This window comes from Bombus vosnesenskii, unplaced genomic scaffold, assembly GCF_011952255.1.
Source record: "Bombus vosnesenskii isolate JDL3184/JDL3185 unplaced genomic scaffold, Bvos_JDL3184-5_v1.1 scf7180000013305, whole genome shotgun sequence".
In the NCBI taxonomy this organism is placed as follows: domain Eukaryota; kingdom Metazoa; phylum Arthropoda; class Insecta; order Hymenoptera; family Apidae; genus Bombus; species Bombus vosnesenskii.
The window spans coordinates 1,103,990-1,131,953 of record NW_022882954.1 but is presented as its reverse complement, the minus strand read 5'-3'; the positions used below and the strand labels follow the sequence as shown (position 1 = coordinate 1,131,953).

Here is a 27,964-nt window from a genome sequence, read left to right as displayed (position 1 = left end):
CGCAGTAACGAACATACAGCGGTGGGTAGAATTTTCGAGTAAGGGGATGAATAGGGGTGCCTTGACCACGATATAATGTATCAAAGGGAGATATGATATAGCGGTATGATGGTGCAAAATATTTGTTGGGATCCCCGATACCGAACAAAGGCAAGTCTCTCTCGATTCGAATACAGTTTTGCACCTGGATGACTCGATTCATAGTCGAGGGTCTTTCGAACGTAATTCGAATTCGAGTGCCGTATCAACTTCTATTAACATCGTTACTCCGCTTTTCTCAATTCTTCTACATAAAACGCGCTTCTAAATAACATAATCGTAATACTCGTTTAAATACACACTCGACGATCTCCCTCCCGTGGTTGGTTTCTGGTTGGAACAAGTGGAAAGGCCACTTTAAACGAGGCGATCATGCAATTAAGCGTTTCGATTTTCGCGAGAGGCAAACGTCAGCAGCGTCGTACGGTGGAAGCGGCAACGAGAATAAACCGAGACGGGAGGACGGCGAGGGTTGGTTGAGAAAGAAAAAGAGAAAACACAGAGAGAGAATACACCGTCCCGTGGGATCTGTTGGGTATTGTTGAGGGGGTTGTTTGGTTCGTCGCCCGTCGTTCGAGGGCGCCACCGTTTTCCCTCTCTGGCACACCTCCCCTTTCCGTTCTCGCCCCCTTCTCCACTGCCACCTCTGTCCATTCCTCTTGTCAGAAAGGAAGAGGGGCACCTTTCCATGGTGGTGGGAGGGGGGGGGCAGGTTTAGCTCGGGACTGTCACTCAGTGATGGATGATTCTACCCCAACGCGATCAATTCGCCTACCACGCGCGTGTACATGCCTCGGGGGTGAAACTCACCCTTCGTGCTCTTTCCCTTCGCCCTGTCGCGAATCGCGCCGCTTCCGACCGATCTAGCGGAAAGACGAATTTCTTCGTTGGTTACGTGCCATCGCTGGAGGAATGTCTTTGAAAGCCACTCCCTGCGAAAAGAGGAATAAAACTGGGAGGAAGAAGCTCGAAGGATACTAAAGGCGAGAGGTAAATGTCCCTTTAACAATCTTTTTATTGAAATTTTCCTGAGATATTAATGGAATATTCATAGCACGGTAGACGCGGAGAACTACAAAGCACACACTGTACAGGGGAGATAGGATACACGGTTTGCAGGCGTATCGACTCGGCCAGCCTGGAACCAGCCAGGAATCAGCCAGAAACCAGCCAGAAACCAGGGATATTCGATGGCTTAGCGTTGACACGATAACACCGGTGTTGCGAAGCCAACGTCAATGGTGAAAATGCTAATGATAACGATTCATCTTTTCAGCCAGCGAGGTTCCTCGTACGCGCGTGCCTTCCACCGCACCGCGAGGCGTAATCTAATTTGCATAGTAAATTTTAATCAATCTAACCGCGAAGCCGTGGTATACGCACGTACTTACACAGAGATATCGTGTACACGTGTGAGCAGGTTGCGCGTGCATTGCCTGTACGTAGTAGAAGCACGACGGCCAGGTAGGTGCACACGATTCGGCGTGGTTGGGAGCTTGTGCCTCGCGTTCACCCCGTAATTACTTTCCTCTGCCGGTGCACGTCAATTCAAATTGCTTTCGAATTACCTAACGCTACGCGGTGGGACAGAGCCGAAGCGATAGGCGTAGACAGAGAGTGCAAAAGGAGGAAAAAGGAGAAACACGCGCGAGCACAAGCGAGCACACGCGTAGAGCAATAGAGAGGGGGTGAGGAGCTGACGTAAAAAAAAAAAAGGAAGAAAAACGAGAAAGAGTGTAGGACACGAGAAGGGGTGGAAGCGAGAAAAAGTAGACAGAGGGGAAAACGGCCTAGCTCTCTCTTTTTCTGTATCCACGACGATGTGTGCTTCTCGTAACAAGCTCGAGAATTACTCGGCCTCGGTTCCGCTCCTGGTTACATAGCCACAGGCGTTTAGTTCATCGCTGTGCTGGCTGCTGCAGCTCGACCTGCCTAAAGAACTGAAACGACGGTTCTTTGGATTATCGTTGCGCGACAAAAGATAACGGCGCTTATCGCGTCGGAACGTTGGGGGAGAGAAAAATTCTCTCTGAAAACGCGCACACAGCCGCGTATTGTCGACTCGCGCCTCTACGTCGAGTGGCTAACCGGATTTCTTCTAGGCAAACGGTTTCCACGCGACGACAACTCGCATTGTGCCTCTTCCTCCTCTTTCTTTTTTCTTTACCCCGCGATTTTCACGGCGCTCGAGAGTTATCTGCCACACAATGCTGATACTTATCGACGCGCCAACTCCACTTCCTTCGGTAATTTCGACTTACTGATGCTTATGGAATCGTAGGTATTTGTGCAAATTCGTATTTTCACGAATGTATCAATCGAAGAGTTGCAAGTTAAGCAGAGGTCTGTTTCACCTATTGAATTACAGTATTACATTATAACTGAATTGTATTATAACGCGTACGTCGACTATCGCGTGTTTTTCTGCATTTTTCTGCTATTCGGTGACTACCGTTTCCTGTCGAAGAATCCATTTCATAGTTTCAATGTCAATTTTTCGAACGAAGAACGTATCGCGATAAGACGTCAAGTTTAGAAGCAGAAGACCAACCAAGTATATCAACGTACAGTTCGAGAACGTTCGATAAATGATCGCATCGAATCGAATGCTCGTTGAACGGAAGAAAGAAGAAAAATCAATCGGCTGTGTAAAATTGGTTGATGCGTTCCGCGTACACATTTGGGAACAAGATTTATTTTAAAACACCGGACTGCCCCTAACGATCCGATAACGTTAGGATGAATTTTCATACACAGTGAATGGTATATCCGATGATACGTAAACCCTTTAACATCTTCTCATTTTGCTTTCCACGATTATAAATCACGGACAAGGATCGGTGGTCATTCCCCTCTGGAGTGTCTGCAGAATATCCAAGTATCAAAGCGTTGAGGGAGCTATTACGTTTGCGTGATATCGCTCGGGTATCCCTGATCGATTGTCCATTTACACGAAGTTACGGTCACCGGACAATGCCGGTAAAATTCCACGAAACACGAAGAGAGCGACTTCTAGTCTGCGGCGGACGCGACCGCGTTAATTAGCCGTCGCTTAATCCCCGTTGTAGCTCATTGCCTCTCGATCGTCGTAATCGGCGATTTACTCTGCCAACGTTGCGATCTTAACGATGATTTGGCAAGATAGAATCTCGAGAGAATGAGACGCATTGAATTTTAATCGAGACCGTCGCGTCGTCTCGCAAACGGTCCGTCGCGACACGGAGACGCTTAATAACGGGCAATCGAAAGTCGCGCACGTTTTCCACAAAATCGAACGTTTAGACACGAAGAAGAAAGAAACGCTGCCAGCCAATTCTTGTACTATGAAAATAATCGATGAAGAAGTTCAACGATAACAAGAAAATAAAAAGAAGGTTCGTTACTCACCGTAGAAAAAAAAAGGAACGCACTCGGTCACGAAGTCTGGAAAGACGAAAGAGCGTAGGAAGACTTTTTCACCAATTCGTCGGAAATCACCAGTTCGACAACGTTTTCACCGATCACGGAGGCACACGTGAAAAACGGGCAAAAGTTGGTATTCACGGAGATGGAGGAACACTCAAGACGAGGAAACCGGCACTTTCGGTGGTGTTCGTTGTGTGTACGTATACATATACGTGTAGGTTAACCTTGAAAAGGCAACCCGGTTGCGACGATACGCGAGGCTGTTTTGGGTGGCGTGCTGGTGCAGCGGGAGCGCGACTCCGGCTACGCCTCCTCGTGACTGCCACGCGAACCAGAGAAATCGATAGAATGACCCCGGCACATGCGTGCATCGTGTCCCCGCGTCTCGCGGAGTCCGCGTACCAGACCGGTAGGAGGTAGCGGAGGAAACGGAAAGGAGAGGACGAAGGAGTAGACATAGGAAGACGAAGACCGGCAGGAAGATGAAGAAGAAGGGTACTAGACGTCTCTCCCCCAAAGTAATGGGAATTTCTTTTCCATTTGCTTTTTCTTTCTCCCCTCTATCCTTCTTCTTCTTCTTTTTTTTTTTTTCAAGCTTACCTCTGTGTTTCCATCCCCTATTTCTCCCCCTAACTGGAACCCTATCCCCTGGCTCTTTAGCCGCTCTCGGAACGCCCTTGCGACTCGTCTCTTCTTCCGGCCGCGTGTACCGCCTAACAAAGGCTAAGAAGGTCTAGGAGAAGCCGAGTTTATCTTACCGATGAAAATGGCTGCGGTTGCTACCTAATCGTCAAAGTGGTCCGAATCGACGAACGCTCGCTTATCAACGTTACACCAAATAGACAGAACAACCAACAAGACAGTTTCTCTTTGAAATCTCTAGTGTCCCTCGACGTCTCTGGCTCGCGTTACCTTCTCTTAATTAAGCTAGCCGTTTTACCGCGATTCGCATAAAAACGTCACTATTTTTTCTCGCCTCTGTAATTTCGTGGGTAGAACATCTAACGAGGTCGTATTTTGTCCGCTGTTCGGTCGTGCTACGCCTTGTTTTCGTCGACGAGGGGGAAAGGGCGCGAAAACGAAGGAGCGAGAGCAAATCTAGCAGAAACTCCACGAGGAAGTGTTCGTTTGCACACTTTAGAAGAGAGTTTACCTTTCGACGCCACGAGTTTCGACCGTAGCTGGCGATGATCAAAGCGGTATTATAATTTCGAAACTTACTCCTGGTTAATTAAGCGCGACGAATTCTGTGAGAAGAAGAGGAGTCGAGGGTTGGTGACTAACCTCCCCCGCCCCCCCCCCCTCATTTCCAACGGGCAAAGTTTAAACGTAAGACAAACACGAACGAACGTGGCTGGATAAGGTCCAAGAAATTTATCGTTTGGAAAGGCTAACTGGCGGCCATGCGCACGGCAGCTTGTAAATTCCAACCCCCGATAAATTCAGGCGTACACAACGGTAAATTTTCATAAGGAAGAAAAGCTAGCTCTCACAGTGCTTCCTTTCGCCGTATCGGTCATACACGTGACAATTTATTACCGATCGGGGCTGAAATCTTGTTTTTCAGCTGCACCGGATGAATCGGGGGGGTAGGCAAACGTTTTAGTAAGCGGTGATCGGTGTGCTTGCTCTTGGATGAAAATCGAAACGGGTTTTCAAGCGCGTGATATCCGGAAAAAACAAGAGTTTCGCGTAGCTTTTGTACATTTTGCGATGTTTACGAGAGTTATGAGCCGAGTTCGACGTACGACATTACCGCTGGAAGTAAATTGGAAATCGATCGAGGTTATTTGCGAAGAAAAATTAAATTACGATCGTAGCTATTTCGTAATACGGTGATATTTCGATTAAGCGGCTTCGTTGCGAGCAAAGTAGCTGGGATGAATCGGGAGTTAGGGAATAATTGAGCCTTAGGCTAAATCGGCAAATGTTAATTGAAATAATATATAATTCGTTGATATCTCGTATTCGTTCTACGTTTTTCAAGCTCGTCACAGAAATGAAACAAACGAGAAATGATTTATATACACCGAGACGATATTATATTCCTGACAATAACGGTTCGGAATACTATAGAATTATGTGGAAAAAGAATTGTATCGTAACTGACAATGAAACTCGGATGAACAAGAACCTCGGTTAATCCATCAAGTACCAAAGTTGCATTAACGCAACGTTTCATTTGTAATTTCATTTTATAGTTATTTCACATTACTGAATTCGACTGAATTCACATTGCCATTATAATAGAAAGAAATTCTAAGAATTTCGTTGGTATTTCTTCTTCCTTCTAGATTTCGCTATTTCACGATATTATTTTTATAAAGTTTGACAAAATTAGAGCATTTTACAAAAATACGATATTTAAGTCACGAAAATATCTCTTATTTAATAAGTAACTTGTACAAGTTACATAATATCTTTAACCAATCATTTTGATTTGTCGTTAATTCCACTTTAATAACCGATCACTGCGATTAATCGGACGCCGGTTGATTAAACCTCCGCTATATTCGTATGTCACGACGAAATTGCGAATCCTAGCTATTTAAAGCATTTCTATTCAAGACTTTGTTGCGTTCGTAGCTTGAAGTTTGTAGCAGGCTGATCACGAGCACGAACAGCAAAGTAAAAAAATACAAGTAGATCCGTACGCTGCGGGAAATTTTTGCGAGGGTGGGCAGAGCGGGGTGACTGCGAAATGTGCAGAAAGGCAGGATGTACGACATCGGAAGACGCGGCGTCAAAGAGGAAAGGACTAAAGGAGAAAGAGCAGGACGCTGTTGGATCTGAGCCAGGCCGCATTTTCGAATAGATAGGGACGTTGCAAGTCCTTGCCAGAAAAGAGATTTTGCATCGTGGCTTTAAGCGGTGCAAGCGTAATGGCGCGGAATCGGGTACGCTGGTAAAAATTCTCGATGGGAACGCTCACATAACGTTTCATGCGCGATGCTCGTTTTTCCTTGTGAGACGAACGAGACTGGACCGAGTTACATCGTTGAAATCCGCCTCCTTTTCTGCTGCTACTTTCGAACGCGAGATCTTTTGCGAATAAATACGACAGTGGTTGTAAGATCGAAGATTTCTTCTTGATCGCAGCACCGCCAAGTACGGGAAATAAACGATTCCGAGTACCGCTTGCGGCTGCAGTTTCTATCGTGTCGTGTTCGAGTAGTACAAAGTGAAACGGAGATTGTACTTTTAACAACCTTAGAAATTTGGTGTTTTCCGATTTTCTTGCGTAAGCTGGTATAAAGACGTATTATACGAATAAGTCGAACAAGACCTATGTTCGCTATGACTGTCTTTCTGAATAATCCACTAATAAAAATATCTAAAAATAACGAGTCATTAATAAAGTCAAACAATCTTTACGTTTTCATCGACTCGTACAGCGCTTTATCCCATCCGGATAACGTTCCCATATTAATTTCCCACTACGAATATGGAAAATCCGGCTAATAGAACGACGATTACCCCTTTTATCGAATGACTATGATTATTCCGTGCAATCTGCCATTGCACCCACTTTGAAAACGTATCTAAAGGCTCTAAAATAACCGGGTAGATATCGCGATACGCTCGACCCTATCGTCATCCCCTGTGCGCGATGACGAAACGAACTTGCCGGAGTAGAAAAATCCTGGGTGAACGGGCATGAATCGAAACCGAGAGAATGGACGTGAGAACGCGTGCCGGCCTAATAAATAGGGAGCTCGAGTAGCGCAGCCTCGCGAATGGAAGCGGTTCGTCTGTTTTACGAGTGATTCCGGCAAATTTGAAGCAAGAGATTGTAGTTGCCCACGGCTGTGTGTACAGCGAGCAGCGAGCACCGAGCTGAGGGACGAGAGAGGTGAGAGAGAAGAGAGGAGAGAAAGATTTAGAAGCAGGGTGGAGGTTCCATGGTGTCATGGCAACACCCGCCGCGATAGAGAGCGCCTTTGGCCCCCTTTTGCACTGCCAACACACTGTCGTTCGAACGAGAACGTATCACGGTGTTCGAGGAGCCTGTACGACGAGGTTAACGGCGGCTCCTTCAAAAGGAGAGAATCGGAGCGATCGATCTCTCATCCCCCTTTTCTGTCCTCGATACTCGTGCACGGTCATCTTATCGGCAGAACGGTAGCATCTGCCGGGCATATATTGGAAAAACGATAAGGAGTACAGAAAGAAATTATACCGGTCATAGAGCGCACGATTTCCTTTTAAAAGCCACCCTCCCGCGAGCCGTATTTCTCTACCTTGATTCCTCGCCAATCTGATTCCTCCCTCAATGGGAATATTCTGTTAAGGAAGCTCTGTTTGCTTATCGAACGACTACGTCCCGTCGAAATATTTACGTCTTTGCTGGGGGATTTCAGACGGATATTGGCTCGCGTTTGAGTTTCACGGATTGGAGATGTTCTGGCCATTTTTAGTAGAGCGTGGTACGTTGTTACGGTAGTTTGGAGTTGTTGTAGTTTCTTCTTTTTCTTATACATGGCTAAGCTAGGTAGTTTTAGAAAGTGGATAAATAAATAGAAAGCAAGAAGAAACAAACGTGAAACGTTCAACTGTACGGCATACGCGTAAGTGGCAAACTGTAATAATAACCGTAAACTGGTATCCTGAATTCCAGTAAAGATTACGTGCGTACATTATTTCTTTCGGAGGCAATTTGAGAGGTCAATTCGAAGCGTGAAGTTGCTAAAAGTAGTCGATATACGCAAACGTCGGACGAGGTGTATCTTCTAAGTTGCAAATAATCTAATTTCGCGCTAGAAATATCCACGTAGTAGTAATCTATCTTACCTTGCATTGCCTCGATGTCTTCATTAAATAACGGAGGTTAATAAAAATAGATGATGTCAAAGGACTGGTCAGCGGGAGTGTAACTATACGATGTATCAACGATATAACAAACCATAAAATAAGAAACTGCCATTATTAGTAAACCGTCCAATTTCAACCTAAAGATCATTACCGACTTCGATCACTGACGAAACAAAACTTGTTCCAGTCGTTGAATATCGTTCAACTTTGTGCCTTTCACAGGGAGGAAATATTTTATTACAAAGTTTCAATTTGTTCATAAAAGGGTCGTGTTCACGGAGGCGTTAACGAAGTATTCTTACGGAGATCGTAACCCAGATATTCGGACGGTATATTTCTTCGACCAGACTCGGATGAAATGTTACAACGCGGCTGGGAATTTAGGGTAGAACTTGGGAACACGACTGTTTTCTCTAAAACTTTTAACACCGCGGAGTAAACACGACCGCACACTAGTCGCGCTAACAAAGTCCCTCCGGTTTTATCACCGTGCGCGAAAATTCGCACGCGTATATTCGTTGGTTGCTAACGTAAACATTCTATAGATGCCATTCTCCGCATAGTTTTCGTCGAGGGTGACACATGGTCCAATGGATAGAGAATAGTCAATTGCAAGCAACGATTCCATATATTCTCCCAAATGTAGAGTATTTATTATGATATTTAGAGTGGACGAAACAAATTTCTGCGTTTCTCTAGTTACGCTCATAAAAGTATAAAAACGCATGAGAATCCGCACTTTATTAATAAGGTGTAAGACAGAGCATAATGCGAAAACACTAAACAGTGTGCAACAGTTACATGGAATCGAGCTCGTAATGATATCGAAAGAGGGGTATTTTTCGTCGAAGGATGAAGATCATCGACGAGGAGCCACCCTCGTGTCGAGGGGTGGTCAGGATACGTGGAGGGTGTTTTGTCTTTCGCCAGCACTCGAGCGAATTTCGAAATTCGGGTATATGCAAGAGGCAAGCGTCGGGCCGCGGCTGAGGAAATCTGAATTGCAAATCTGGACGCAATTAAAAGTGTATCGTGCGAGAGTTGCAGGCCAGGCAGCCGGCGCGCGCGGACCGTCGGGAGTCGAATCCGCAATTAAGGCGAAACATTATATAACGATCGCAATCGAGGGGTGGAGCACACGGCGCTTGGCTCGGCGACTCTTGTCCGCGGAAATTAGCGACCGCTTAAAAATCGCGACACAGCCAATTAATCACAGGGCGGTGTCGCGAGATGCGCGCGAAAACCGGACCCGTGTCGCTGCTGTTTCGCTAATAGGAAATTTCGTAACGCTCGTTTGGCCGCTCTCGATCGCTGTTTACTTTAATCGATTATTTTGTCGCAGTGTTCGATACAGCTTTATTTCGTTGGTAACTTTCGAGGACCCAGTTATAATCCTGAAAAGAGGGATTGTTCGTTGAATAACCTATTGAAAGCTGCAATTTGTGATATGAATTGTTAAATGGAAAAGATTCGCTTATTGATAGGATGATATTTATTTCGTAAAGTTTTAGTTATGATTCTGGATAAGGTTTAGGAACAAGTAGATTGGACATGTTTATGCATTTATGCATAAAAAAGATTTCTCCTTCAGTTCCATTTCTTCGATTATATTCATAAAAATATAAGTCTACATAAATTTGTAACTTATTTATAACAATCTATAGGGAATATTTGCAGTTGATATTTTCTGCTTATATCTTACTCTTCTTTTCTAAACAAGTTGTAATCTCTAAAAGATAATTGTTTGTTAAACGATCCATTGAAAGCTACGATTTGTAATACGGATTATCGAATGGAAGTGTTCATTCGGAAGAACTCATAGCGATGGTTAAGATTTTAAGGAAATTCTGAGAAAATATACAGATATTTCGTGACGTTTAATAACGCGATCCCCTAGTAGAATATGTAATTCCACGATACTCTATTTTACATATCAGATACAACTGACTGAGAAGATTCTATCCCTGTAATAAATATACACGACGAAATTTTCCTCGTTATAGACATTCTCATCACCATCGATATGAAAGTTACACGCTATAAATTAAATATTCATATACCGAATGTACGGATGTTTCTTCTTCGCATAAAAGACGCAAATATTAAAAATACACAACGCTATAAATACGTTAATTAAAATCATGCACGTGCACGAACCATGCATAAACAGCTATCGCTAAATAAAATCTCGCCGCTTCTATGCAGCAAGCCGGTAGTTTCTCTCAAAGACGCTAACTTTAAACCACAACTTTGCGATGCTAACTTTGGTTTTGCATCGTTCACCGCGTTTGCCGCATAGCTGCGCGATACAGACTTTCCCGGACGAGATTTAGGTTACTATAAATATGAAGCTTATGATGTGACTTAACCGACCGACCAATTTCATTAGTCCGGAAAATTTTCGGTAAGAGCCTGACTACGTTAATCTACGCTATACGTGTCAGGTTAGTTTTAACTAGATATTAAGGCGGCCAAATCGATAATCCAACGATAAGATATTAAATATGTCACGAACAAGTAATCTCACGTACGACGGTCAATTTTCCAATTTAATCGTGAAACATCGTCATGACGATTGTCTCGAAGCGATCAAAAAGGAAGTTCCTGTTAAATAATTCAAATAAATCGGAAATACGAGTCTCTAATCATAGAAAGATGGAAGATTTCGCGGTGGTTCTATCTGAAGTAGCGTCACCGACTTCTGCTTGAACCAATATGCGCTTTTACCGCAATTCACATTTTGTTCTCTATAGAACAAAAAGGTTTCTCTCGATTAAATCGACGTTCATAGGACGTTTCATTTACCACTCGCGAGTGACAACGTTTCTATAAATTGTACATTATTAAGTTGTTTAAATCTCACGAAATTTAAAGACTTTTTATTTCGTTTTTCGCGTTTCGGCATTTCTGGGTTAAAAGCTCGATAATTATCGGATTTTTACACTCAGTCAGGATGCTGTTCAAGTCGAGCAATCAATACACTGCCATGCAAGCTGCCGTGCATTCGATATATCGCGGATGATTTTTGAAAAAAACGACTACAGGAGGGATTGGTGGGAAAGAGACGAATAAATTTGACAAGAGGAAACGATCGCGATAGGAAAAATACATGGTCTTTTTCAGCTCGATGCATCATATACCAAGCACTATCGAATCGTGCGTCGTCGTTGAAAGAGCCGGCAAAAACATCGTGAATCGTATTTTTGGTCTGCCAGTTTTTCAGCGATGCGTAAATTTCAAATAAAATTGTGCCACCAATTGAATCCGCCAGAAGAATGCGCAATGAATTTCGTCAATTGCGATTTATCGTCGCGCGAGTTTTTAAACGTGTGACGAACGGGATGAATAAAAGAGAGGACCGTGAACGGTAGATAAATTTCCCTCTTTTCCCGCTATTTTTTCCCTCTTTTTTTCGCATTTTTGTCTGTGGAAAACAAAAACGTAACGCGCGACCAAAGTAACAATCGATTAGTAGAGTTTCCTGTGAACCGTGACAACTCTATGTAAATTATTGTCGGATTAAAATCTCTCGTTTTTAGCTTTAGATAGTTTCAGTTGTTACTCCTTTATTTCTTTTGAAACGAATCACTCAATTTTGACTCTAATAAATGATGGAAGTAGCGAGTGCTTTCAGAGTGCTTTCAGAGAATGATTTAAACGAACGACGATGGAAGAGGTAAATTTTGGGAACGGTATGAAAGATTCAAAAACGTGGAGCAAACAAACAACATAATTTTAGACTTTCTTTTCGACAGCATAATATTCATTTACAGACGAATGCGAATGAATTTTTCCTTTTACTCTTGGCAATACGTCCGGGAAAATATCTTGCTCTTATTTCGATACTGAAAGAAGAAGCACCGAGTCTAGAATATTTCGAAGAATTTTCAGGAGATTGGTTTTCATCGATGAGTTCTACTAGTCTCTATCCAATGTCGTTGCAATCTCTTTTCTTTCATTCGGATTGTACGAATTCCGTGATATTATCGATTTACCAATATCTCGAATCTTCATTTTTAATCGTCCATCTTCATTATCGTCATTCTTAATCAACGTGGAAATTTTTCAATACCAACTTTTCTCGTTTTTTCATTAATAACTTATAGTTGCAACATTAATAATTGCTGCTGAGAAAAAGCAGCGCGAAAATGTACTACAAAAGGAATTCTAAAAATATAATCAAGAAAATGCGAGCAAAAGATAACAAAAGAGTATGGAAAGAAATGTCGACAGTAAACGTAAACAGCGCCGTAAAGAGGATAGAAGGAAACGCAGGCAAAGTTCCTACGAGCGAAAATACAAAAGACAGACTCCAAGATATTCTTGAATCTAACTAGCCGAAAAGAGTTCTAAAATATTCTAGGATTCGCAGGATTCTAGATTTTCGTAGAAATCTACGTTGCTAGTGCAAAAATGTGGCACGATATATAAGACTAGTAGTACAGGATTATTACAGGATGTGAACTGCTGCTGAAATTTCCGTCTTTTTTGCTTAAAACAAATTTTCTCCGTGTATTTAATTATAATACCTTAATACCTTGATAAGACAATATATAAGTTACTCTCACGAAGGAAAGTGACTAGAATTTCATGAATACTCATGCACCTAGATTGTGCAACGTTGCAGGCTCTTCAACGTTCTTTTAAGCAGCTTGTTACGAAAAAATTCCATAAGATATGCAATTCGATTATTTGGAAGAAAAACAACTCAGAATTGTGTATTATTTTAGGAAAATCCTAAAGCGCTTTTATCAAAAATCCAACGACGAAGGTAGGAAAAACTTCGGTACAGGTTGAATTAAAAAAAGATTTTCTATATAATCTATGTAAAGAATCAAAGTAATCGGACGTTCTATATACTACGATCTAATATACACATCCCTTTTTCCTACGAAGTTAAAAAATACCAAGATAATTAATGTATCGATCGATTCTACTATGCTATTAAAAAATTATTAAAGCGATAAAACATTGTTCGCGTGCCTCCCTTTTACTTTCGTATGAGACACGTGTCAGGCGTCATGTTTATGGCTCATTTCCGCAAAGTTGATGCGAGCGGAATAAAGAACATCTTATCGTATTCACGCGCTTATGATTGCAGGTGACGATTGCCGGACGATGTCGCTGACAGCTTTATAACGACACTGGAAAATAATCCCCGCTCTCCTGGATCGACTACACCGAGCTGTTTATTATTCCAACCGACTCCCAGTGACAGACCTGCGAATAAAGGCGATCCCTGAATACGTTTTTAGATTACGGATTACATCGAAAACGATTTGCACGTCGTTTGCAACTGCAACCAGAATGTTTGCCGAAAATTAGATTATCGCTTAAATCGAGTTCAGTTTCCTTGAGCTCGATTGAAATATCGATAACGCGTCGGAAAAATAAATTGTTTATTATTTATCGATGTAAGCGTCCGGCTGTTAAGAAATTTCATTATTTTGCACGGATAACAAACCACGTGTTCCATATTATATGAGTAGCGACGAAAGTGTGTGATTTTTAGACCACAGACAGGCAGGATGCTTGAAAATTTATCGAGAGTGGCATTGGAAAAAAGCGGCACCGATTAACGTGAAACCTTAGACGACAGACAGTAACCGAAAACCGTGAAACACATGTTCGATTCTCACAGCTCCATCTTTTCGAGGTTGATACCGCTCGCTACCAAGTTGTATACGCAGTCTGGTTGGAGTACACACGATGGTTTCGAGTGTTCGTCTACAAACAAAATCCGGTATGACACGCCATAAGCTATTGATTTCAATGGGGGTGGAGTTTCGGAGGGGGTGTACGTACAGTCGTGAATTAACGTTTGGTGTATCATCCGCGTATCTTATTGTAAAATAATCAGTGTGCCATACCAGTGTGTTACATTTAAATAAAAAGGTGATACAGGTGTATTTTTGCAAAAACTACGAGATATTATATATAAGATGCTTGTTTTCGTATAAATTATCAATCTTCGGAACCACCCCACGATGCTTCTCATATTTTTCTCAAATCGAAGATTCGTCGTTTGCATTATCTTTTCAACGAAGACCGCGTACGCACGATCGAAAGTCAAATTGATCAAATATATTTTCTGACAACCTTATAACACAAATTTTTTTATACATTTTATACATTTTATAATACGTGATGGAGCGGAATACGTAATATGGCGCTTAGTATTTAATATTTTAGAAAGCAAACCAATAACTAACAATAACAAAGTCGATTAGTTCGACTTCTACGTATACATCATACGTGTCATACAAAACAATTTGGAATTTCATTGATAAAGAGGGCATTTAATCGGACAATAAGTGATCGTGCAATTCGATCTTTTCGCTAGTAAATTATTTTTATCTCGGCAAAAAATCAGCAATATATTGTACTCGTAATTGGCTAGGAGAGGAATCAGCGAGCCTGCTTGGACGATGGTGAATTAGAGACGAGACGAGGACGTTATCGCGAGCGCGGCCAGATCGCTTTCCACATCGACGAGCTCTTATCGTTCTTTGCCGGCAGAAAGAAATTAGAATTCCTACTGGAAAATCAGGGAAGATTATCGTCGGGGGAGGGTGGGCCTCTGACTGGTGGAGGAAAGAACGAAAGAACGAAAGAACGAAAAAAAAAAAAAAAGAGAAGAGGAAAATGTATGAATGAAGAGAGAGGGTGGTTCGGTGGTCCCGTTGGGGTGGGGGCGAGCAGAGAACCAGGGAAATAGGCACCAACTTTGTCGCGTCTTTTTGCAAGGCCAAAGGCACGTACGAGTCTGAATATATTAACGAAGCCGCGCGCTTTGACTCACACCGGCCGCGGCGCGTAATTTTTAATTACTAAAAAGAACCATGCCTCCACCGAACGGTCTTCTTCCGTCGGTAGCCGCATTCACGGATATCCCGTGCCCTCGTATATATCGCGTGCCGCGTGGTCTCGCCTCTACATATGTACGTGCACAAGCTGTACGCGACGCAAAGCGAATACGAGCGTGCACAGAAGCGACTTTTTTTCTGCGATTCGCTGTCGAACACGTATCCGCGTTCGTTTCCGGCTGTCTGAGCGCGCGATAACCGAACCGGTGCTGAAACTGTAGCCCCGGAACATGATAATTGATGCAGCTAATTCATCACGTCGCCAGCCAACGCTCGAATTCTCGAATCATGGAAATAACCATTGGTCAGGCGTATTTTTGCACCAGGAATTGGCAGCTCGATGAACGTGAGAAACAATTCGCGATAACGATCTGTCGAAATTCGATGTGACCGCTGAGCTGATTTTCATTTTTTTACTTACTCTTGCACGTGATACAGATGCCCTATTGTATGATATGTGTACGTATAATTATTTTGACGGAAAGGAGCAACGCTTAAATGTAGTTTCTGAACGTTTCTCAACATTTGGCACCAACGTAGATAATTAGCGCCCAATTTTTCTTAGAACGCAAAAAATTAATCTCGATGACGTTGATAAATTTAGCTTTGGAGTGACAGGCACTTGCATACAAATATACAGCTTCGTTTGTCTTACTACGATTATTACAAATTTTATTAAACAATATTAGATCGGTGTAGTGGAAAGAGTGAAAACCCATTCTTAGTCGCAACCGATCGTTCGCGTAAACGCTCCGAATGGTCCGGAATCGAAGACGCTTCAGGCTGGAAACGTTCGCTGAAACAAAACGCCGAGCAAGGCGTGAAACGGGCGACTGCAGCGATTGTTTCGCTTGTTCGTTTTGATTCAAACCGACTGGTTTATCTATGGAGCGTCGCACGCGAAACAAGAGAAGTTCGTGTCTCTCCATGGCGTCGTCGACGCTGGAAAGTTGTGCCACGGAATCGGACGTTAAAGCCCCGGCACATCGATCCGCGTGTCGCGCCTCGTCGTCTCTCTCCCGATTGTCGGTCCCTTCTTTTACGCGTGTACCCGCCGTCGACGCGAAATCGATTATGAAAATACACGGAGGAATTCTATGGAGAAAAAGGTTGGCGTGTCGTTGGACCGAGGCGCGCAGCACCGGAAGCGACTTTCTCGTACGACATTTTCCTTCGACGCTTTCACGGTCGCGCGGCTGCTTTCTTTGAACTCGGCTGTTCCAGCGCCGGATAATGGTGTTCTTTCGAACTTTCAGACCGAGACGCAACTTTGAAAATCAGTCTGCCGCTCTTCTATAGCTCGATAGCGGAGTGAGAAATAGAAAATACGGAGGGTTGAAAGCACGAAGAAAGCCAAGTTCACCTATATTGGCACGGTCCCCCGATCACGCGACCGATTCATACGTCCATGGTAACATAATACCGCGTGGCTTTATTTGCAGAGCATGTCGGGAAAGCCCTCGGAAATTTCGTCTTTCATATCAGGGCCGTGCACGGGTCCGCGAGTGCAATATAGTTCAGGAAAGGGAGAAACGATAGGAGAGGAGGGGAGCCACATGCACAGAGAAGGGGCAAAAGGTAGCGAAATTCAAAGCAAAAGCGAGTTACGAACAAATAAGGAAAACGTATAAGGTTAAATTCGTTTCATTCTTGCTGGGATGGCAAAGGCGTCGAATGAAAGGGGGTGGTGGTGGTTGAAAAAATTTACATCGCCGTTGCGAAATATCTTGAAGAACCTTTGCGCTGGCCCGTGCACATTTCTCTCTCTCTCTCTCTCTCTCCCTCTTTCTTCTTCTATTTCTCTTCTCTCTTAGTCAGGTGTGTAGGTGTACGTGCACAAGCCTCGCCTGCGTACAACCCTTTGCCCTGGCGCCCTTGCTTTAATTTCAAACAGCGTGTCGGTAATTCCCGCATCGCAGCCCTGAAAAGTCTGAACCGTAAAACATCTCTCTGTTTTTCTCCGACCTCACGTTCTCTCCTTCTTCTCCTCTGATTCTTGCCATCTCTCCGTTGCTTTTCGTTCCTCTGACCTCTGTCTCTTTCTCACGTCGATGCCGTTGCACCAGGCAGATCTTGAAAATTCACAGTTCCGGTGTCGAAGAGAGAGAATTCTCGCAAGGCAACGGTGGATTAAGGGATTAAAGGATGCGTGCTAGGGCTTTGACGTTCTCGTTCTCACTTCTCTCAGCGTTTTACGACAGGAGCATCGCTTTCCAAATACCCTTTTTCTTTGCCCTCGTCCTTGCCCCCGGACGAACCTGTCCTTCCACTTCTATTTCTCTCGCTCTTTCGTCACCTCTTGGTCTGTCTCGTCTATTTCTCTACGCTCCACCCTGCGTATAACACGGACGGCGTATAACGGCGACGGGAGTGGTTCAACCTTTGCCTCTCTTTGAACCTTCCACTCTCCTCTTCGAATCGACTTTGCTCGTTCCGCGCGTTAATGTTTTACCGAAACGAGATCTATATCTCAAAGCATACACGCGCTACCGATGCTACGAATCGGATCCGAGGAGAAACAACCGCGCGCACACGTATCACGAATCGTTAGCTCGTACTTTCTGTGGCAACTCGACGACAGATCGACGATCAAACCCAAAGGACTGGCGGATCGTTTGAGAAGCCAACGGAAGGATCGCGTCGCGGCTCGTAAAGCGATTGCTAATCGCACCGGTAGACGCGAAAGGAATTGCAGATCGAGAAACACGCGATTCCTCTTTCTCCGCTTTCGAGAGTTTATACCGCGACGGGGCTAATAAACGAGTCGACGAGTATTGTGCAAGGCTCGAGAGAACCTGAGGATCTTACGATCGGTATCGTTTCCGATAAGGATTGATGATAATCAATTCCGGAACGGTCGAGTGGATCTCATTTGCAAGGTTTTTGATATCGAAAAGTGTCTCCGTTGCGACGATTCTTACGCAGAAATCCACTCGTTCTGCTAACAATCGATTCTTTCGCCGGCAATCCCCGATAATTACCCCTGTTAATTACCGTTGGCGTTCAATCGTCCAATCAGCAACCCGGGTCACCGAGATATTACCGCCAGAGAATATGGAAACGGCTTTATGAATACGACTGTAACGGAGGGTCGCGTCTTTCGATCAAAGGGCCGAGACGCTGCCAAAGGCGGACACAGATCCCGTACAAACGATCGCGCAATTAAACGTTTAATTGCGCCTACAAAGCGTGAACTGTTACCAAGCCGAGGATGCTGCGGCGAATGTTCGATGAAAGAACCGGGGAATTTGGATCGAATTCCTTTTGTCGGGACGAGGCAAGGGTGAGAAAGTTGAAAGGAAGATAATTCGTCTTGGTATCGGACTAATTCCCACTGGTTATCTAAAATCGGAATGGTTACGCTTAATTTAACAACGAATTCGGCCGAATAATAGCGTCTGATTCGGTATAAAAGTTTGTCAAAATGCTGCTTTCCTTATTGAAACTGAAGACCGATAAACTCGTCGTAACGGCAGATTTTCAGCACGATACGGAATTGATAAAAATTCATCAAAATGTTGCTTTTACGATAAATTATGTGTCTATTTACTTTTCTAATATTATTTTAATTATACCCATCGTCGTACGATAAATATATAATTGGATGATTGTACGCGTTAGTAATTTCGACGTTGATGTCCAAGATAATCACCGACCAGAGGCAAAAAGTCGGGGAAATGTATCTTTTTTTTTTTTATAATTATTCGAAGCATCTTATCGATTGCGGTAGAAAATCGCTTCCTCGGCAGCCGGAGGCAAGCGCGAGAAAGTTAACCGGGAGGATAATTAGCGAACCGATCCAGCCAGCCAGTCAGCCACGTGAATTCGTATTAACAGTCGGTTGGCTAAATACCTGGCATTGTCGAGCGTATTCGGGAACTTGTGTACCTATACGTACACGGTTCGTATTACTATCTGCGGTCGGGAATAGTGGTAGATGTGGGATCCAATCGGGACATTGCCTTGGGGCAACCCGGGGATCCCCTCGATCGAGGAGGCGTCAGTCGTGAACCGTTTCATTGGTTCCCGCCACACGTGCACGCGTGTGCAATGTGCACGTACGATACACACGGATTGATGCGTACTTTCGCACGGGACACGCGTCTACACCCTTGAATATCGAGCGCGTTTTAATCAGTTTATTAACGCGTAGATCAACGGTGACCGACGACTACCGGAGCTAAAATTTCCGTTAGTTCGATGAAAATTTACCTCCAGCCTTTGTTAATTTGCTTTTCGTCGCGAAATTCTACGCAATCGCTATTATACACTTCCAACGTAGCGTTACGATTTTGTTCGACGTTCCGTTGCAAGAAATTCAAGTTTTGTTCCGTTTGGGTGCCTCGGGAAATACCGACGAACTACAGACAGAACACGATAAAAGTGTCGACAGGCCGGAAAGGATGCGAAATCCCGATAGGCCATATACCCGTGGCCCTTTAGGATATCGAGTAATTGAAAAAGGTACATTTGACCATCTTGGGTCGATAGCTGTAAAACGCGCGTACGCCGTGGTAATACCGAAAACTCTGGTATAAAAAAGAACGTCTTGATGGAGAGAGAGTTCGGTCAGTAGTCAGTAGTCAGCTTTAGCAATATCTTACGTTATGTTCGTTGCACGGTGACGATATACGATTGATATACAATTTAACAAGAATCTTCTTAATCTTTTTCGATCGCTCTCAAAGATCCCGATCCGGACGAGCGTCTCTTTAAATTGCTGATATTAGCAGTAAATACTAAGACTAGATAACGATCAACGTTGCTACCCACTTAGTCGTTTAATTACGATTTCATCAAACTTGTCTAACGACTTCTCTACGTTCGCTCTATCGGTTTCGACGTTAACGCGTTCGATCGAAGAAGATCGCAGGGCCCATCGTTGAAAGTCAATTCTATCTGACAACGGAGCGTAAATACGCGCGATCAGCTTCGAACGCGATGAATATGAATGAGAGCAGCGACGCGGCGCGCGTGCTCTTGAAATTGCGCCTGTGAAATTCGAGCGCGTGTTCGAACGCACCCCTCGGTCGAAGCCCGCGGCGCAGGGTTGTTCGCGCTTTCGAATACCTCCGTGGATATGCCAAATCGAATGTGACGTTATAATGGATGCGGCATTAGCGGTTTTACCGGCTCGACCGAGATGAGAATTGCAGGGGAAAACGCCGATGGAAATCGCTCGTAGTTACCTTCGCGCGCGAGCAACGGGTTTTCGAGCTGGTGGAAACACGCGTTGTTTGTACTTGCTTGAATAAACACGGTGTTGGATCAACCGGAATTTTTCCGTTGCGACTGGTTAGGTTTGCTCGAACGATAGGTTTGATTTACGATTGTTTTTCAGGGCTGTTATTCATCAAGGGATACGCGTTTGGCAAGCTCGATTCACTAGATTAGAAACGAGCAACGAAGGCCATCTTTTCTCGATGGACACTCTGAAAACTTTGTTTTGTGATTTGTAGGTGAGAAGATGATACACGGTGCATGTCGGAAATTTCTCACGAGAGTTTTACCCCTTGCCTGAAAATGTCAAGGCACTGCAGTGGTGCGGATCGTACATCAAATTCAACAATGATAGGTTTCGTCGCGTAATGTAACAAAATTTACTTTCGTCCGCAATTTCAGTTTTCATCTATCGAGAGTCGCTCGGTACAAATTATTTAGAATATTTCGGTATTGTCTAGCTCGATACCCTACACGACCGAACTAAAGAGCGTCAAATAAAGAAACTTTACGTACTTAGGACGATCGTAAGACGGCAGATCGCTCAAGGTTTCTACGGCTGAAACGTATCTTGTTCGTAAAATATTGTTCGTTAATTGTTCCTTCCCAAAAAGAACATCGATAGTGCTGATTGTCCGCAGCCAATTCCAGATTAATTCGTTGGAATATTTTCGAGCGGAAAGACGAGGACAAACGTCCACGGAAGCCATTACCTAGCGAGTATTGATTTCTAATAGTTGGTAGCAAACGAGAACTTTTAAGCGATGACCAAAATAACTAGAAACGCAACGACGAACATACAGAATGGACGACGTCAAGAATCACACGCCGTACAGGAGCGGAGAAGGACGGGGGATAAAATCGATAACAAACGATAAAGTTGCTCTCAATGAGCCAAGAAGGGACGATCATGAGAAAAATACGTAAGCCCCCTGGTTCAGGATATTGACGTATTAAGAAGAGAGAATAAACGTTCCCCATTACCTCCGTCGGGGATCTTAATTGTGCCGGTATTCAGCGTGGTCGCAGACAGTGCTACAGCTTTGGAAATCGACAAGAAATAACGATCTTGTAGACACAATGCTCCCCGCGAGAACCCCTGAAAATTCCTCGTCCTCCCCTCACCTCGGGTAATTGGTCGCCGCGGGTGGTGAACTTGCTCTTCGTTACTCGGTCGGAATGGTCGTTATACGTTTCGACGATTCGAGGACCGAGTTTCGGAGGACGATGGCCCGCACCGGTTCGCAGGATCGAACACCGGCCCCGATTTCCCTCCCTTGCCCCTTATGACGTTAGCCGATAATCGAAATCGTTGAACGCCATACAAAACTCGAGCCGTTCGAGTCGCAACGATTCGCGCGAATTCGAAGGGGAGAACGCAAACTCGGCCGCACGTGTGAGCAGTCGCAAATTAAAAGAAAGCAATAAGAGTCACTTTGGCTGCACGAATCGAAGCTTCCAAGTTGTCGATGCCTGCGTGTCGAAAGGGGACTTGACAAAAATCCAATTGCCGTGCCGCTGTCGGAACGACAGCGAATGACTTATTTCTCGCTCGATTCGTTTCGACGCTCTAATTCTGTCGATCGGTTGGACAGGCGCGGTAAATACTTTCGCGAAAGGTGTCTACTATTGCTTCATTGGCGACAAAATCAAATTTTCGTAGCATAATCCCTGGGGATCCGTCGATTAGGATGCGGAGTGGATGAGACGCGTGGAACAAATTAGATACGAGTAGAGATTTATCGCGCCATGGGATTTCGTGCTGTATGAGTAGCAACGTCGAACAGAATTTCCGACTGCTGTGTTTTCTATGATTTACAGTTACGAGTTTATTGTAACGTGTATAACGAACGCGACAAACTTGTAATAAAAATAGCGAAATTAATAAACGATAGATCATTGGAGCGGATAAATCGACCGGTAAAAAGCCGACTTCTTGCCCGACTATCTATGTCGTAGCTACGCGAAATCATCAAAATCGAACCTGACGAGAGAATCCACTCTAGCAAGGGTTGCGTACCATCCTCGCTAACGTGGCACGATCGACGTCGACCGATAGATCCATCTTACATGCAATATCTTGCCGTTTGGTGGTGGAGCGGACATACGATAAACGCGGTGACGCAGGCGGGCAGACTTCTCCTTCTTTTGGCTTGGAAGTTGCCCGTTGCGGCGGTTATTTCATTGCAGCCATCAATATCTTTTTTCCGTGGAGTACGTGTCAGCCGAGAGAGTGACAACCGGCCGATGGCAACGGAGAAAAAACACGAAGCCACCGGCTCGGTCTACGTGCGGCGCGAGTTTCCATTGTCGTGAAACGGTTCGTTTCTCCCGTGTTCGCGTCGTTCTCTCGACTCTGCTCTCTCACCATTGACAGTTCGAACAGAGGCGAAGTGTCGACGATGGTCGGGGTGCCGATTCGAATCTCGTACTCGAACGCGGACACCATTCATGGGAGCATAATGGGCTACGAAGGAGAATGGAGGGACCACGTACACACACACATATATATATATACGCGGAGCGTATCTCTCTGCGAGTATAGGAACCGTGACAGTAATAGAGAGAGGAGGGCTTTTGCGACACACGGCCACACCATGGGATAGATCCTGTGGAGACAACTGACTGTGTAGAGTCGTCGAACGTACCCCGTGCGACGCCTGTCCGCGCAAAAACGGAAACCCGCGTTGACGTACACCCCGTTTGAATTTCCCGTTTACGTCTCTGTTAAATCCTTTATTAACTATCAGCCCTCGAAGGGTGCGAACCAGCTATGGTCTATCGATATCGCAGTTTAGTGGTATTCGGATGAGTTCGAGTCCAGACTGGTAGTCCAAGGGAATGCTTTATATCGTTTTCTCTTCGTGTACACGCTGTCGAAACGAAGATTTATGGTTGAAGTATTTTTCGTCATTTCTGCTATTCCAGGTTCGACGTGTAGTTGGTTACGAAAATATTAGAACGCGTTTATATCGTGTTATAATATATATTTTGAAACGTTTTGTTAGCGCGTGGTGAAATTTAGCTGTCACGATCACATTAGTTATGAAATTATAATCTGTAGTCGTAAAATTTTTCGATCTGGAAGAATTTAAACAGGAATGTTCCATTCGTAAACTGTTACTTGTTGCCAAACGTCAAACTGTTTGTGGGAATTGTTTACTTGGCATACTGTTAACAAAATGTCGTGAACGAGTGTTTGCGGCGGCCATGTTATTTGAGAACGAAACGGCGTACTGTTGTTTTCCGCACAAAACGTTTAAAAAAAGTATTCACAGTGGTTCGTAAAGTAAGTTAAAGTCGTTTGAGAATTCGGTTACGTTTCGTTATTTCGTTAGAGCGGAATAAATTGCAGCAGCGCGTAACGAATCAGCTTACACCGAGAAACCATTTGAACGATAAAATATTATTTTTACAAACGGATAAACAATCGTTCGAGTGAAAATAAAAGATATTCGTGCACACCGGGCATTATTCTAACGAGATTTCAACAATCAAGCTCCCTGTTCGCGCCACCGCGTATTTCCATAAAATTAATTCCAATTTTTTTCTCCCTCCTCCGTAGACTGCAGGTTGAAACTCCGGGCACAGGCAAATTCATAACCAGCCGGTTTATAACGAATTTACGCGTGATCGCTTTATTTCGCCAGCCATCCGATCGGTTCGATATAAATTGTCCGTCCCGGATGGCTGTGCATAAATTCCAACGGCGCGTTAAACGTTCTCGGTATCGTTGGCTGATTTACGTCGCTGATAAATCCACGAGCCTGTAGCACGACTTGGTCGAATTTTCCCATGGTTGACGTTCGTGGCTCGACGTTAACGCCATCATTTGTACATCTCGCGGCGTAAAATTAAGCTAGTTTGTCTCGCGCCGTGCAGTTGCACGGTTTACGAAGGAGAAAAGAAAAATTGGAGAGAGGAAAAAAGAAACGATGGGGTGAAAAAAGAAGAGAGAGAGAGAGAGAGAGCGAGAGAAACGGCACAAAGTGGACGTTCGTGAAAAGATAATGGAGCGGACGGATACGTGAATGTAAGTGGGAGTCGTAGGAAAGCGTGTCGAGCATTGTTCCGCGTATTACACATTCCCTGTGTCGCGTCTTTAGAAAAACCCTTTCGCCTGCGTTCGCAAGGCGGATAGGTGTGTACACGACGAAAGGTCCGCTTTCCCTGTCTCTCTTCCGTGATGCAAGTTTTGTGTTTACATCACGCAAAAACTGCTAGGGAAACGATGCCTGGCGCGCGGCGGCACCGCCACCGGCACAAGGTGAATAGGATGCGCGAGTTCCCGGTTCGACTGTCGTCCAACTGCTTGAAAAACCAGGCTTCCAGATTCGATTCAACCGAGCGAAATAGAGATTCCTATCTTCATCGAGCCGCCCTTTATCGAGGCCCGATAGCGAAACACGCGATGCTGTGGTATCGTGTAACGTAAAATGAATTAGATACTGGTACGGGAAACAGAGAAAGAGAGAGAGACGATTGGTGGGACCAGCGTCGTTAAGGTGATAGACGAAGAATAGAACGAGGAAATTTCGGTAATTTTTTCCGTGCAAGGATCGATGCAATTATCGAGAAACGACAGCGGAAATTTCAAAGGAAGTTTTCGAGAATGAAGGGCGTAGCAAGTGTTTGGAGGCCGAGAATTCTAAAGAGCAGAGACACATGCGTCGATGAGACTAAGTGGCGGTAGCGAGTGTGTGTTTGTTTTGTATGGAGAGCTGGCCCTTCTTAAAGGGTGGACAGTGGTGAAAAAGAGTTTAAGGTCCAGAAAGAGAATTTTGAGAGAGCATTAGCAAGCGGTGTGTGTTTAGAAAGAGCAAATTTTAGCAAGCGAGTATCCTGTATTTTTACTTCCTTGTTTGTCAACGCGTATATCCAACGCGCATCTATTTTCCATCGCATCAGCGAATCCTTCTTTACGTTTAATTCTGTATCATTTGTTAAAAATGTTTGCACGTCTGCGGAGAAGAATTTGTACCGCTTCAATCGCTTGTAGCATATTTTCATACCGTGCTTCCAACTTCCTCTAATTAAACACGATTTCCACGTTCTAAAAAACGCTGCTCCACAATCTGAACGTCTCTACAGTCTACAGTATTTCCTGGAATCGCTTCGAGCGAAAGAAGTGGTTTTTCTCTGAGGGCACAAAACGATCCAGCATTCGGCATGCCGATTATTAAGGCGGTCTCTAGTCAGCGACAATGGCGTTGCTAATAATTACTCTGTACAATTGATATTGAGTCGCGCGCGAATGGCTCGCGACTCGCCAACCGTGCATTTTCCATAGATATCGCGAGTCTTTTCAGCCAAAGCCACGGCGCGGCGAGTCGACACAAAAGGAACGGAATGAAAGTAGTTTACAGAAATGCTTTCTTCGTCAGGGTCAATTTACGCGAAACAGCGTGAGAGCGAGGGACGAGGTCCGTGTCGCCTCCTTTCGTCGGCCACTTTTATTCACGCTCCGCGAAATGAAGTCCGCTCGAAGGAAATTCTCTCGACTGTGTCACCGTTGCGCGGCTAAGAACATCTGATCCGGTCATCCACCTTAATTAAGTACCCATTTTTTTCTGTCCTTCGATAATTAATCCAACCCTGCCTTTCATTCCCGGCCGTGTGCGTTGGAAAAATGAAATCGGGAACAATAGCAGCTTTCTTAACGCGGACATCGACTAGTCGAAAGTAATAAACCTTTCGATCGCTCCGTTATATTCCATGCAGCTGTTCTTTAAGGGTTTCTTCGATTTTGTCGCAAATCTGCAACGAGTTGTAATGCAGATAACGATATGGAAGAATTTATTTTGCAAACTCCAAGAAGAGCTATTGCAGTTGATGCTCTTCTTTAAACGATTCGTTCTACGTCAATATCGTAATATCTTCAGAAGCAAAAATGAAAAACGTCTCGAGTCCATTTTTCTCCACGAAATTTCTTCCTTCGGAGTGACGTTCCGCATAGATCGATATTATACTATCTCTGCTTGGGGCGACATAGTTCTTGACATTGTCGAGAGTCTAATCATTCGATCGCCACAACTTTCTGGCGTTGAAAATACGATTTCGCGCGGTATACGTATCACATCGAATTATTTATCACCGTGAGACGCAGTGCGCAGCATCGACGCGACGTCGTTGCCATCGGTCATCCATCCATCGCCATTAGCTTTTTCCTCCTACCTCTGTAGCGTACACCATTTTTCCTCTCTATGGCAGAGACAATTTGTAAGATTGCCGATTCGTCACCGGGGACACAAGCGAGCAGAAAATTCGCCGAGGCAATTTCGCGACTTGCAACGAGAGCCAGAACAGGGAAAAGAGATAGGCAAAAGGTGGCGGGGTTGGGGGTATTTGCAGTGGTCGGTTGCGAAATTTCAATTACGCGTGTACCAGAGACTGATTCGATTATCGAGACCGGCTTGATTACCGATTCAATTGTTGCAACGAGTGCACCGAGGAATTTGTTCCTGTTTGCACCAAAACGCAGCCGACGCATCTATTATGCATCGCGATCCTCGGCCCATGCTTGTGCTCGCACTCCCTGACACCTTTCCCCGTGTTATAGCGTCGCGTCACATCGTTCTATCGCGCGGACATCCCGTGTAATTTTCTCTTCCCCGGCTGTTTCCCGTCTCTTTCTCGCTTCATTCAGCCTTCGTCCGTCCCCAGCTAGCCGCGTCTCCCTCTTCGCTAACCCTCCCCCTTCAACCCCCTCCAGCCAGCTAACTTTTATTCTCTCCCGTTCCCGATGCGCGGCTGTATTTCCGAGGGCGTTAAACGACATAATGCGGCAATTTTGTTAGGCGCTAGCAGCAAATTCGCGGAGGTGCGAATGGCGGTGGCTCTTATCCTAGAGGGCCATTAAGTGATCTTTCTCCGATTATTACTGCCAGCTAGGGATATTCCATTTCCAGCAGTTGGGAGAAAAAAACTGCCTCGGATATTGCAGCGTTGGAAATTCGCGTCTCATCGTCGACGAGAAGACACGACGACGAGAAGGCCTTCCTCGTTGCGTGCCATATTATATAAAATTATGTAGGTTCCAGCCGGTGTACCAGGGCGAATTTTCGTAACCGTCGTTGACAAACTGCTCGGTAAACACCGATGGCGCCAACGCGCGAGCAAGTACCGTCGCCAAAGCTTCTCCGGACCTTTTTTCCTTTTAAAGGAAACTAAACCGATTAAGAGTGAAATAGAATTAACTTTGTTTTTAATAACACGTGGCGTACCTAGTAATAAAAATTTAATCTCGCTGTTCTCCTCTGATTTGCATGACCCGAAACGAATGTTATATTTAATGGATAATGCTCGATATAATTTTACTACTTTTTGTATATATCACGCGCTTTATGAACAAAGATATCCTAAAAGACGCGAACGTAGAGAAAAAGTAAAGAAAACAGCAGTATTCGAAATATCGATCCTTTTACATCTTAATTACTTTTCGTTCCGCATTTTGATGATCTTTAAAATTTACATGTCTACTTACATATACGATGAGAACTTTCAGGCCAGAAAAATCGATTCCCTTCTATATCGATACTGGGATTTATCGTTCGATCGATATAGCGATCGTTAGACCAACGATCGATATGATTGCATCAATGGAGTTGTGTGGAGCCACAAAC

General features: G+C 44.4%; 1 protein-coding gene and 1 long non-coding RNA gene across 2 annotated transcripts in view; one reads left to right on the top strand and one right to left on the bottom strand.

Moving 5' to 3' along the window:
* LOC117234416 (frizzled-2-like) overlaps window positions 1–3,749 on the bottom strand; it is a 126,232-nt gene extending 122,483 nt beyond the window's left edge. The window contains exon 1 of the mRNA XM_033495582.1: window positions 3,427–3,749. The gene's annotated coding sequence lies outside the window, so the exon portion shown is untranslated. The remainder of the gene's footprint in view (window positions 1–3,426) is intronic.
* On the top strand, window positions 776–13,547 carry LOC117234417. The gene is made up of 3 exons (XR_004493522.1): window positions 776–1,029; window positions 1,094–1,280; window positions 13,358–13,547. It is a non-coding gene; the product is annotated as an uncharacterized LOC117234417 (long non-coding RNA).
* The last annotated feature ends 14,417 nt before the right edge of the window (window positions 13,548–27,964 follow it).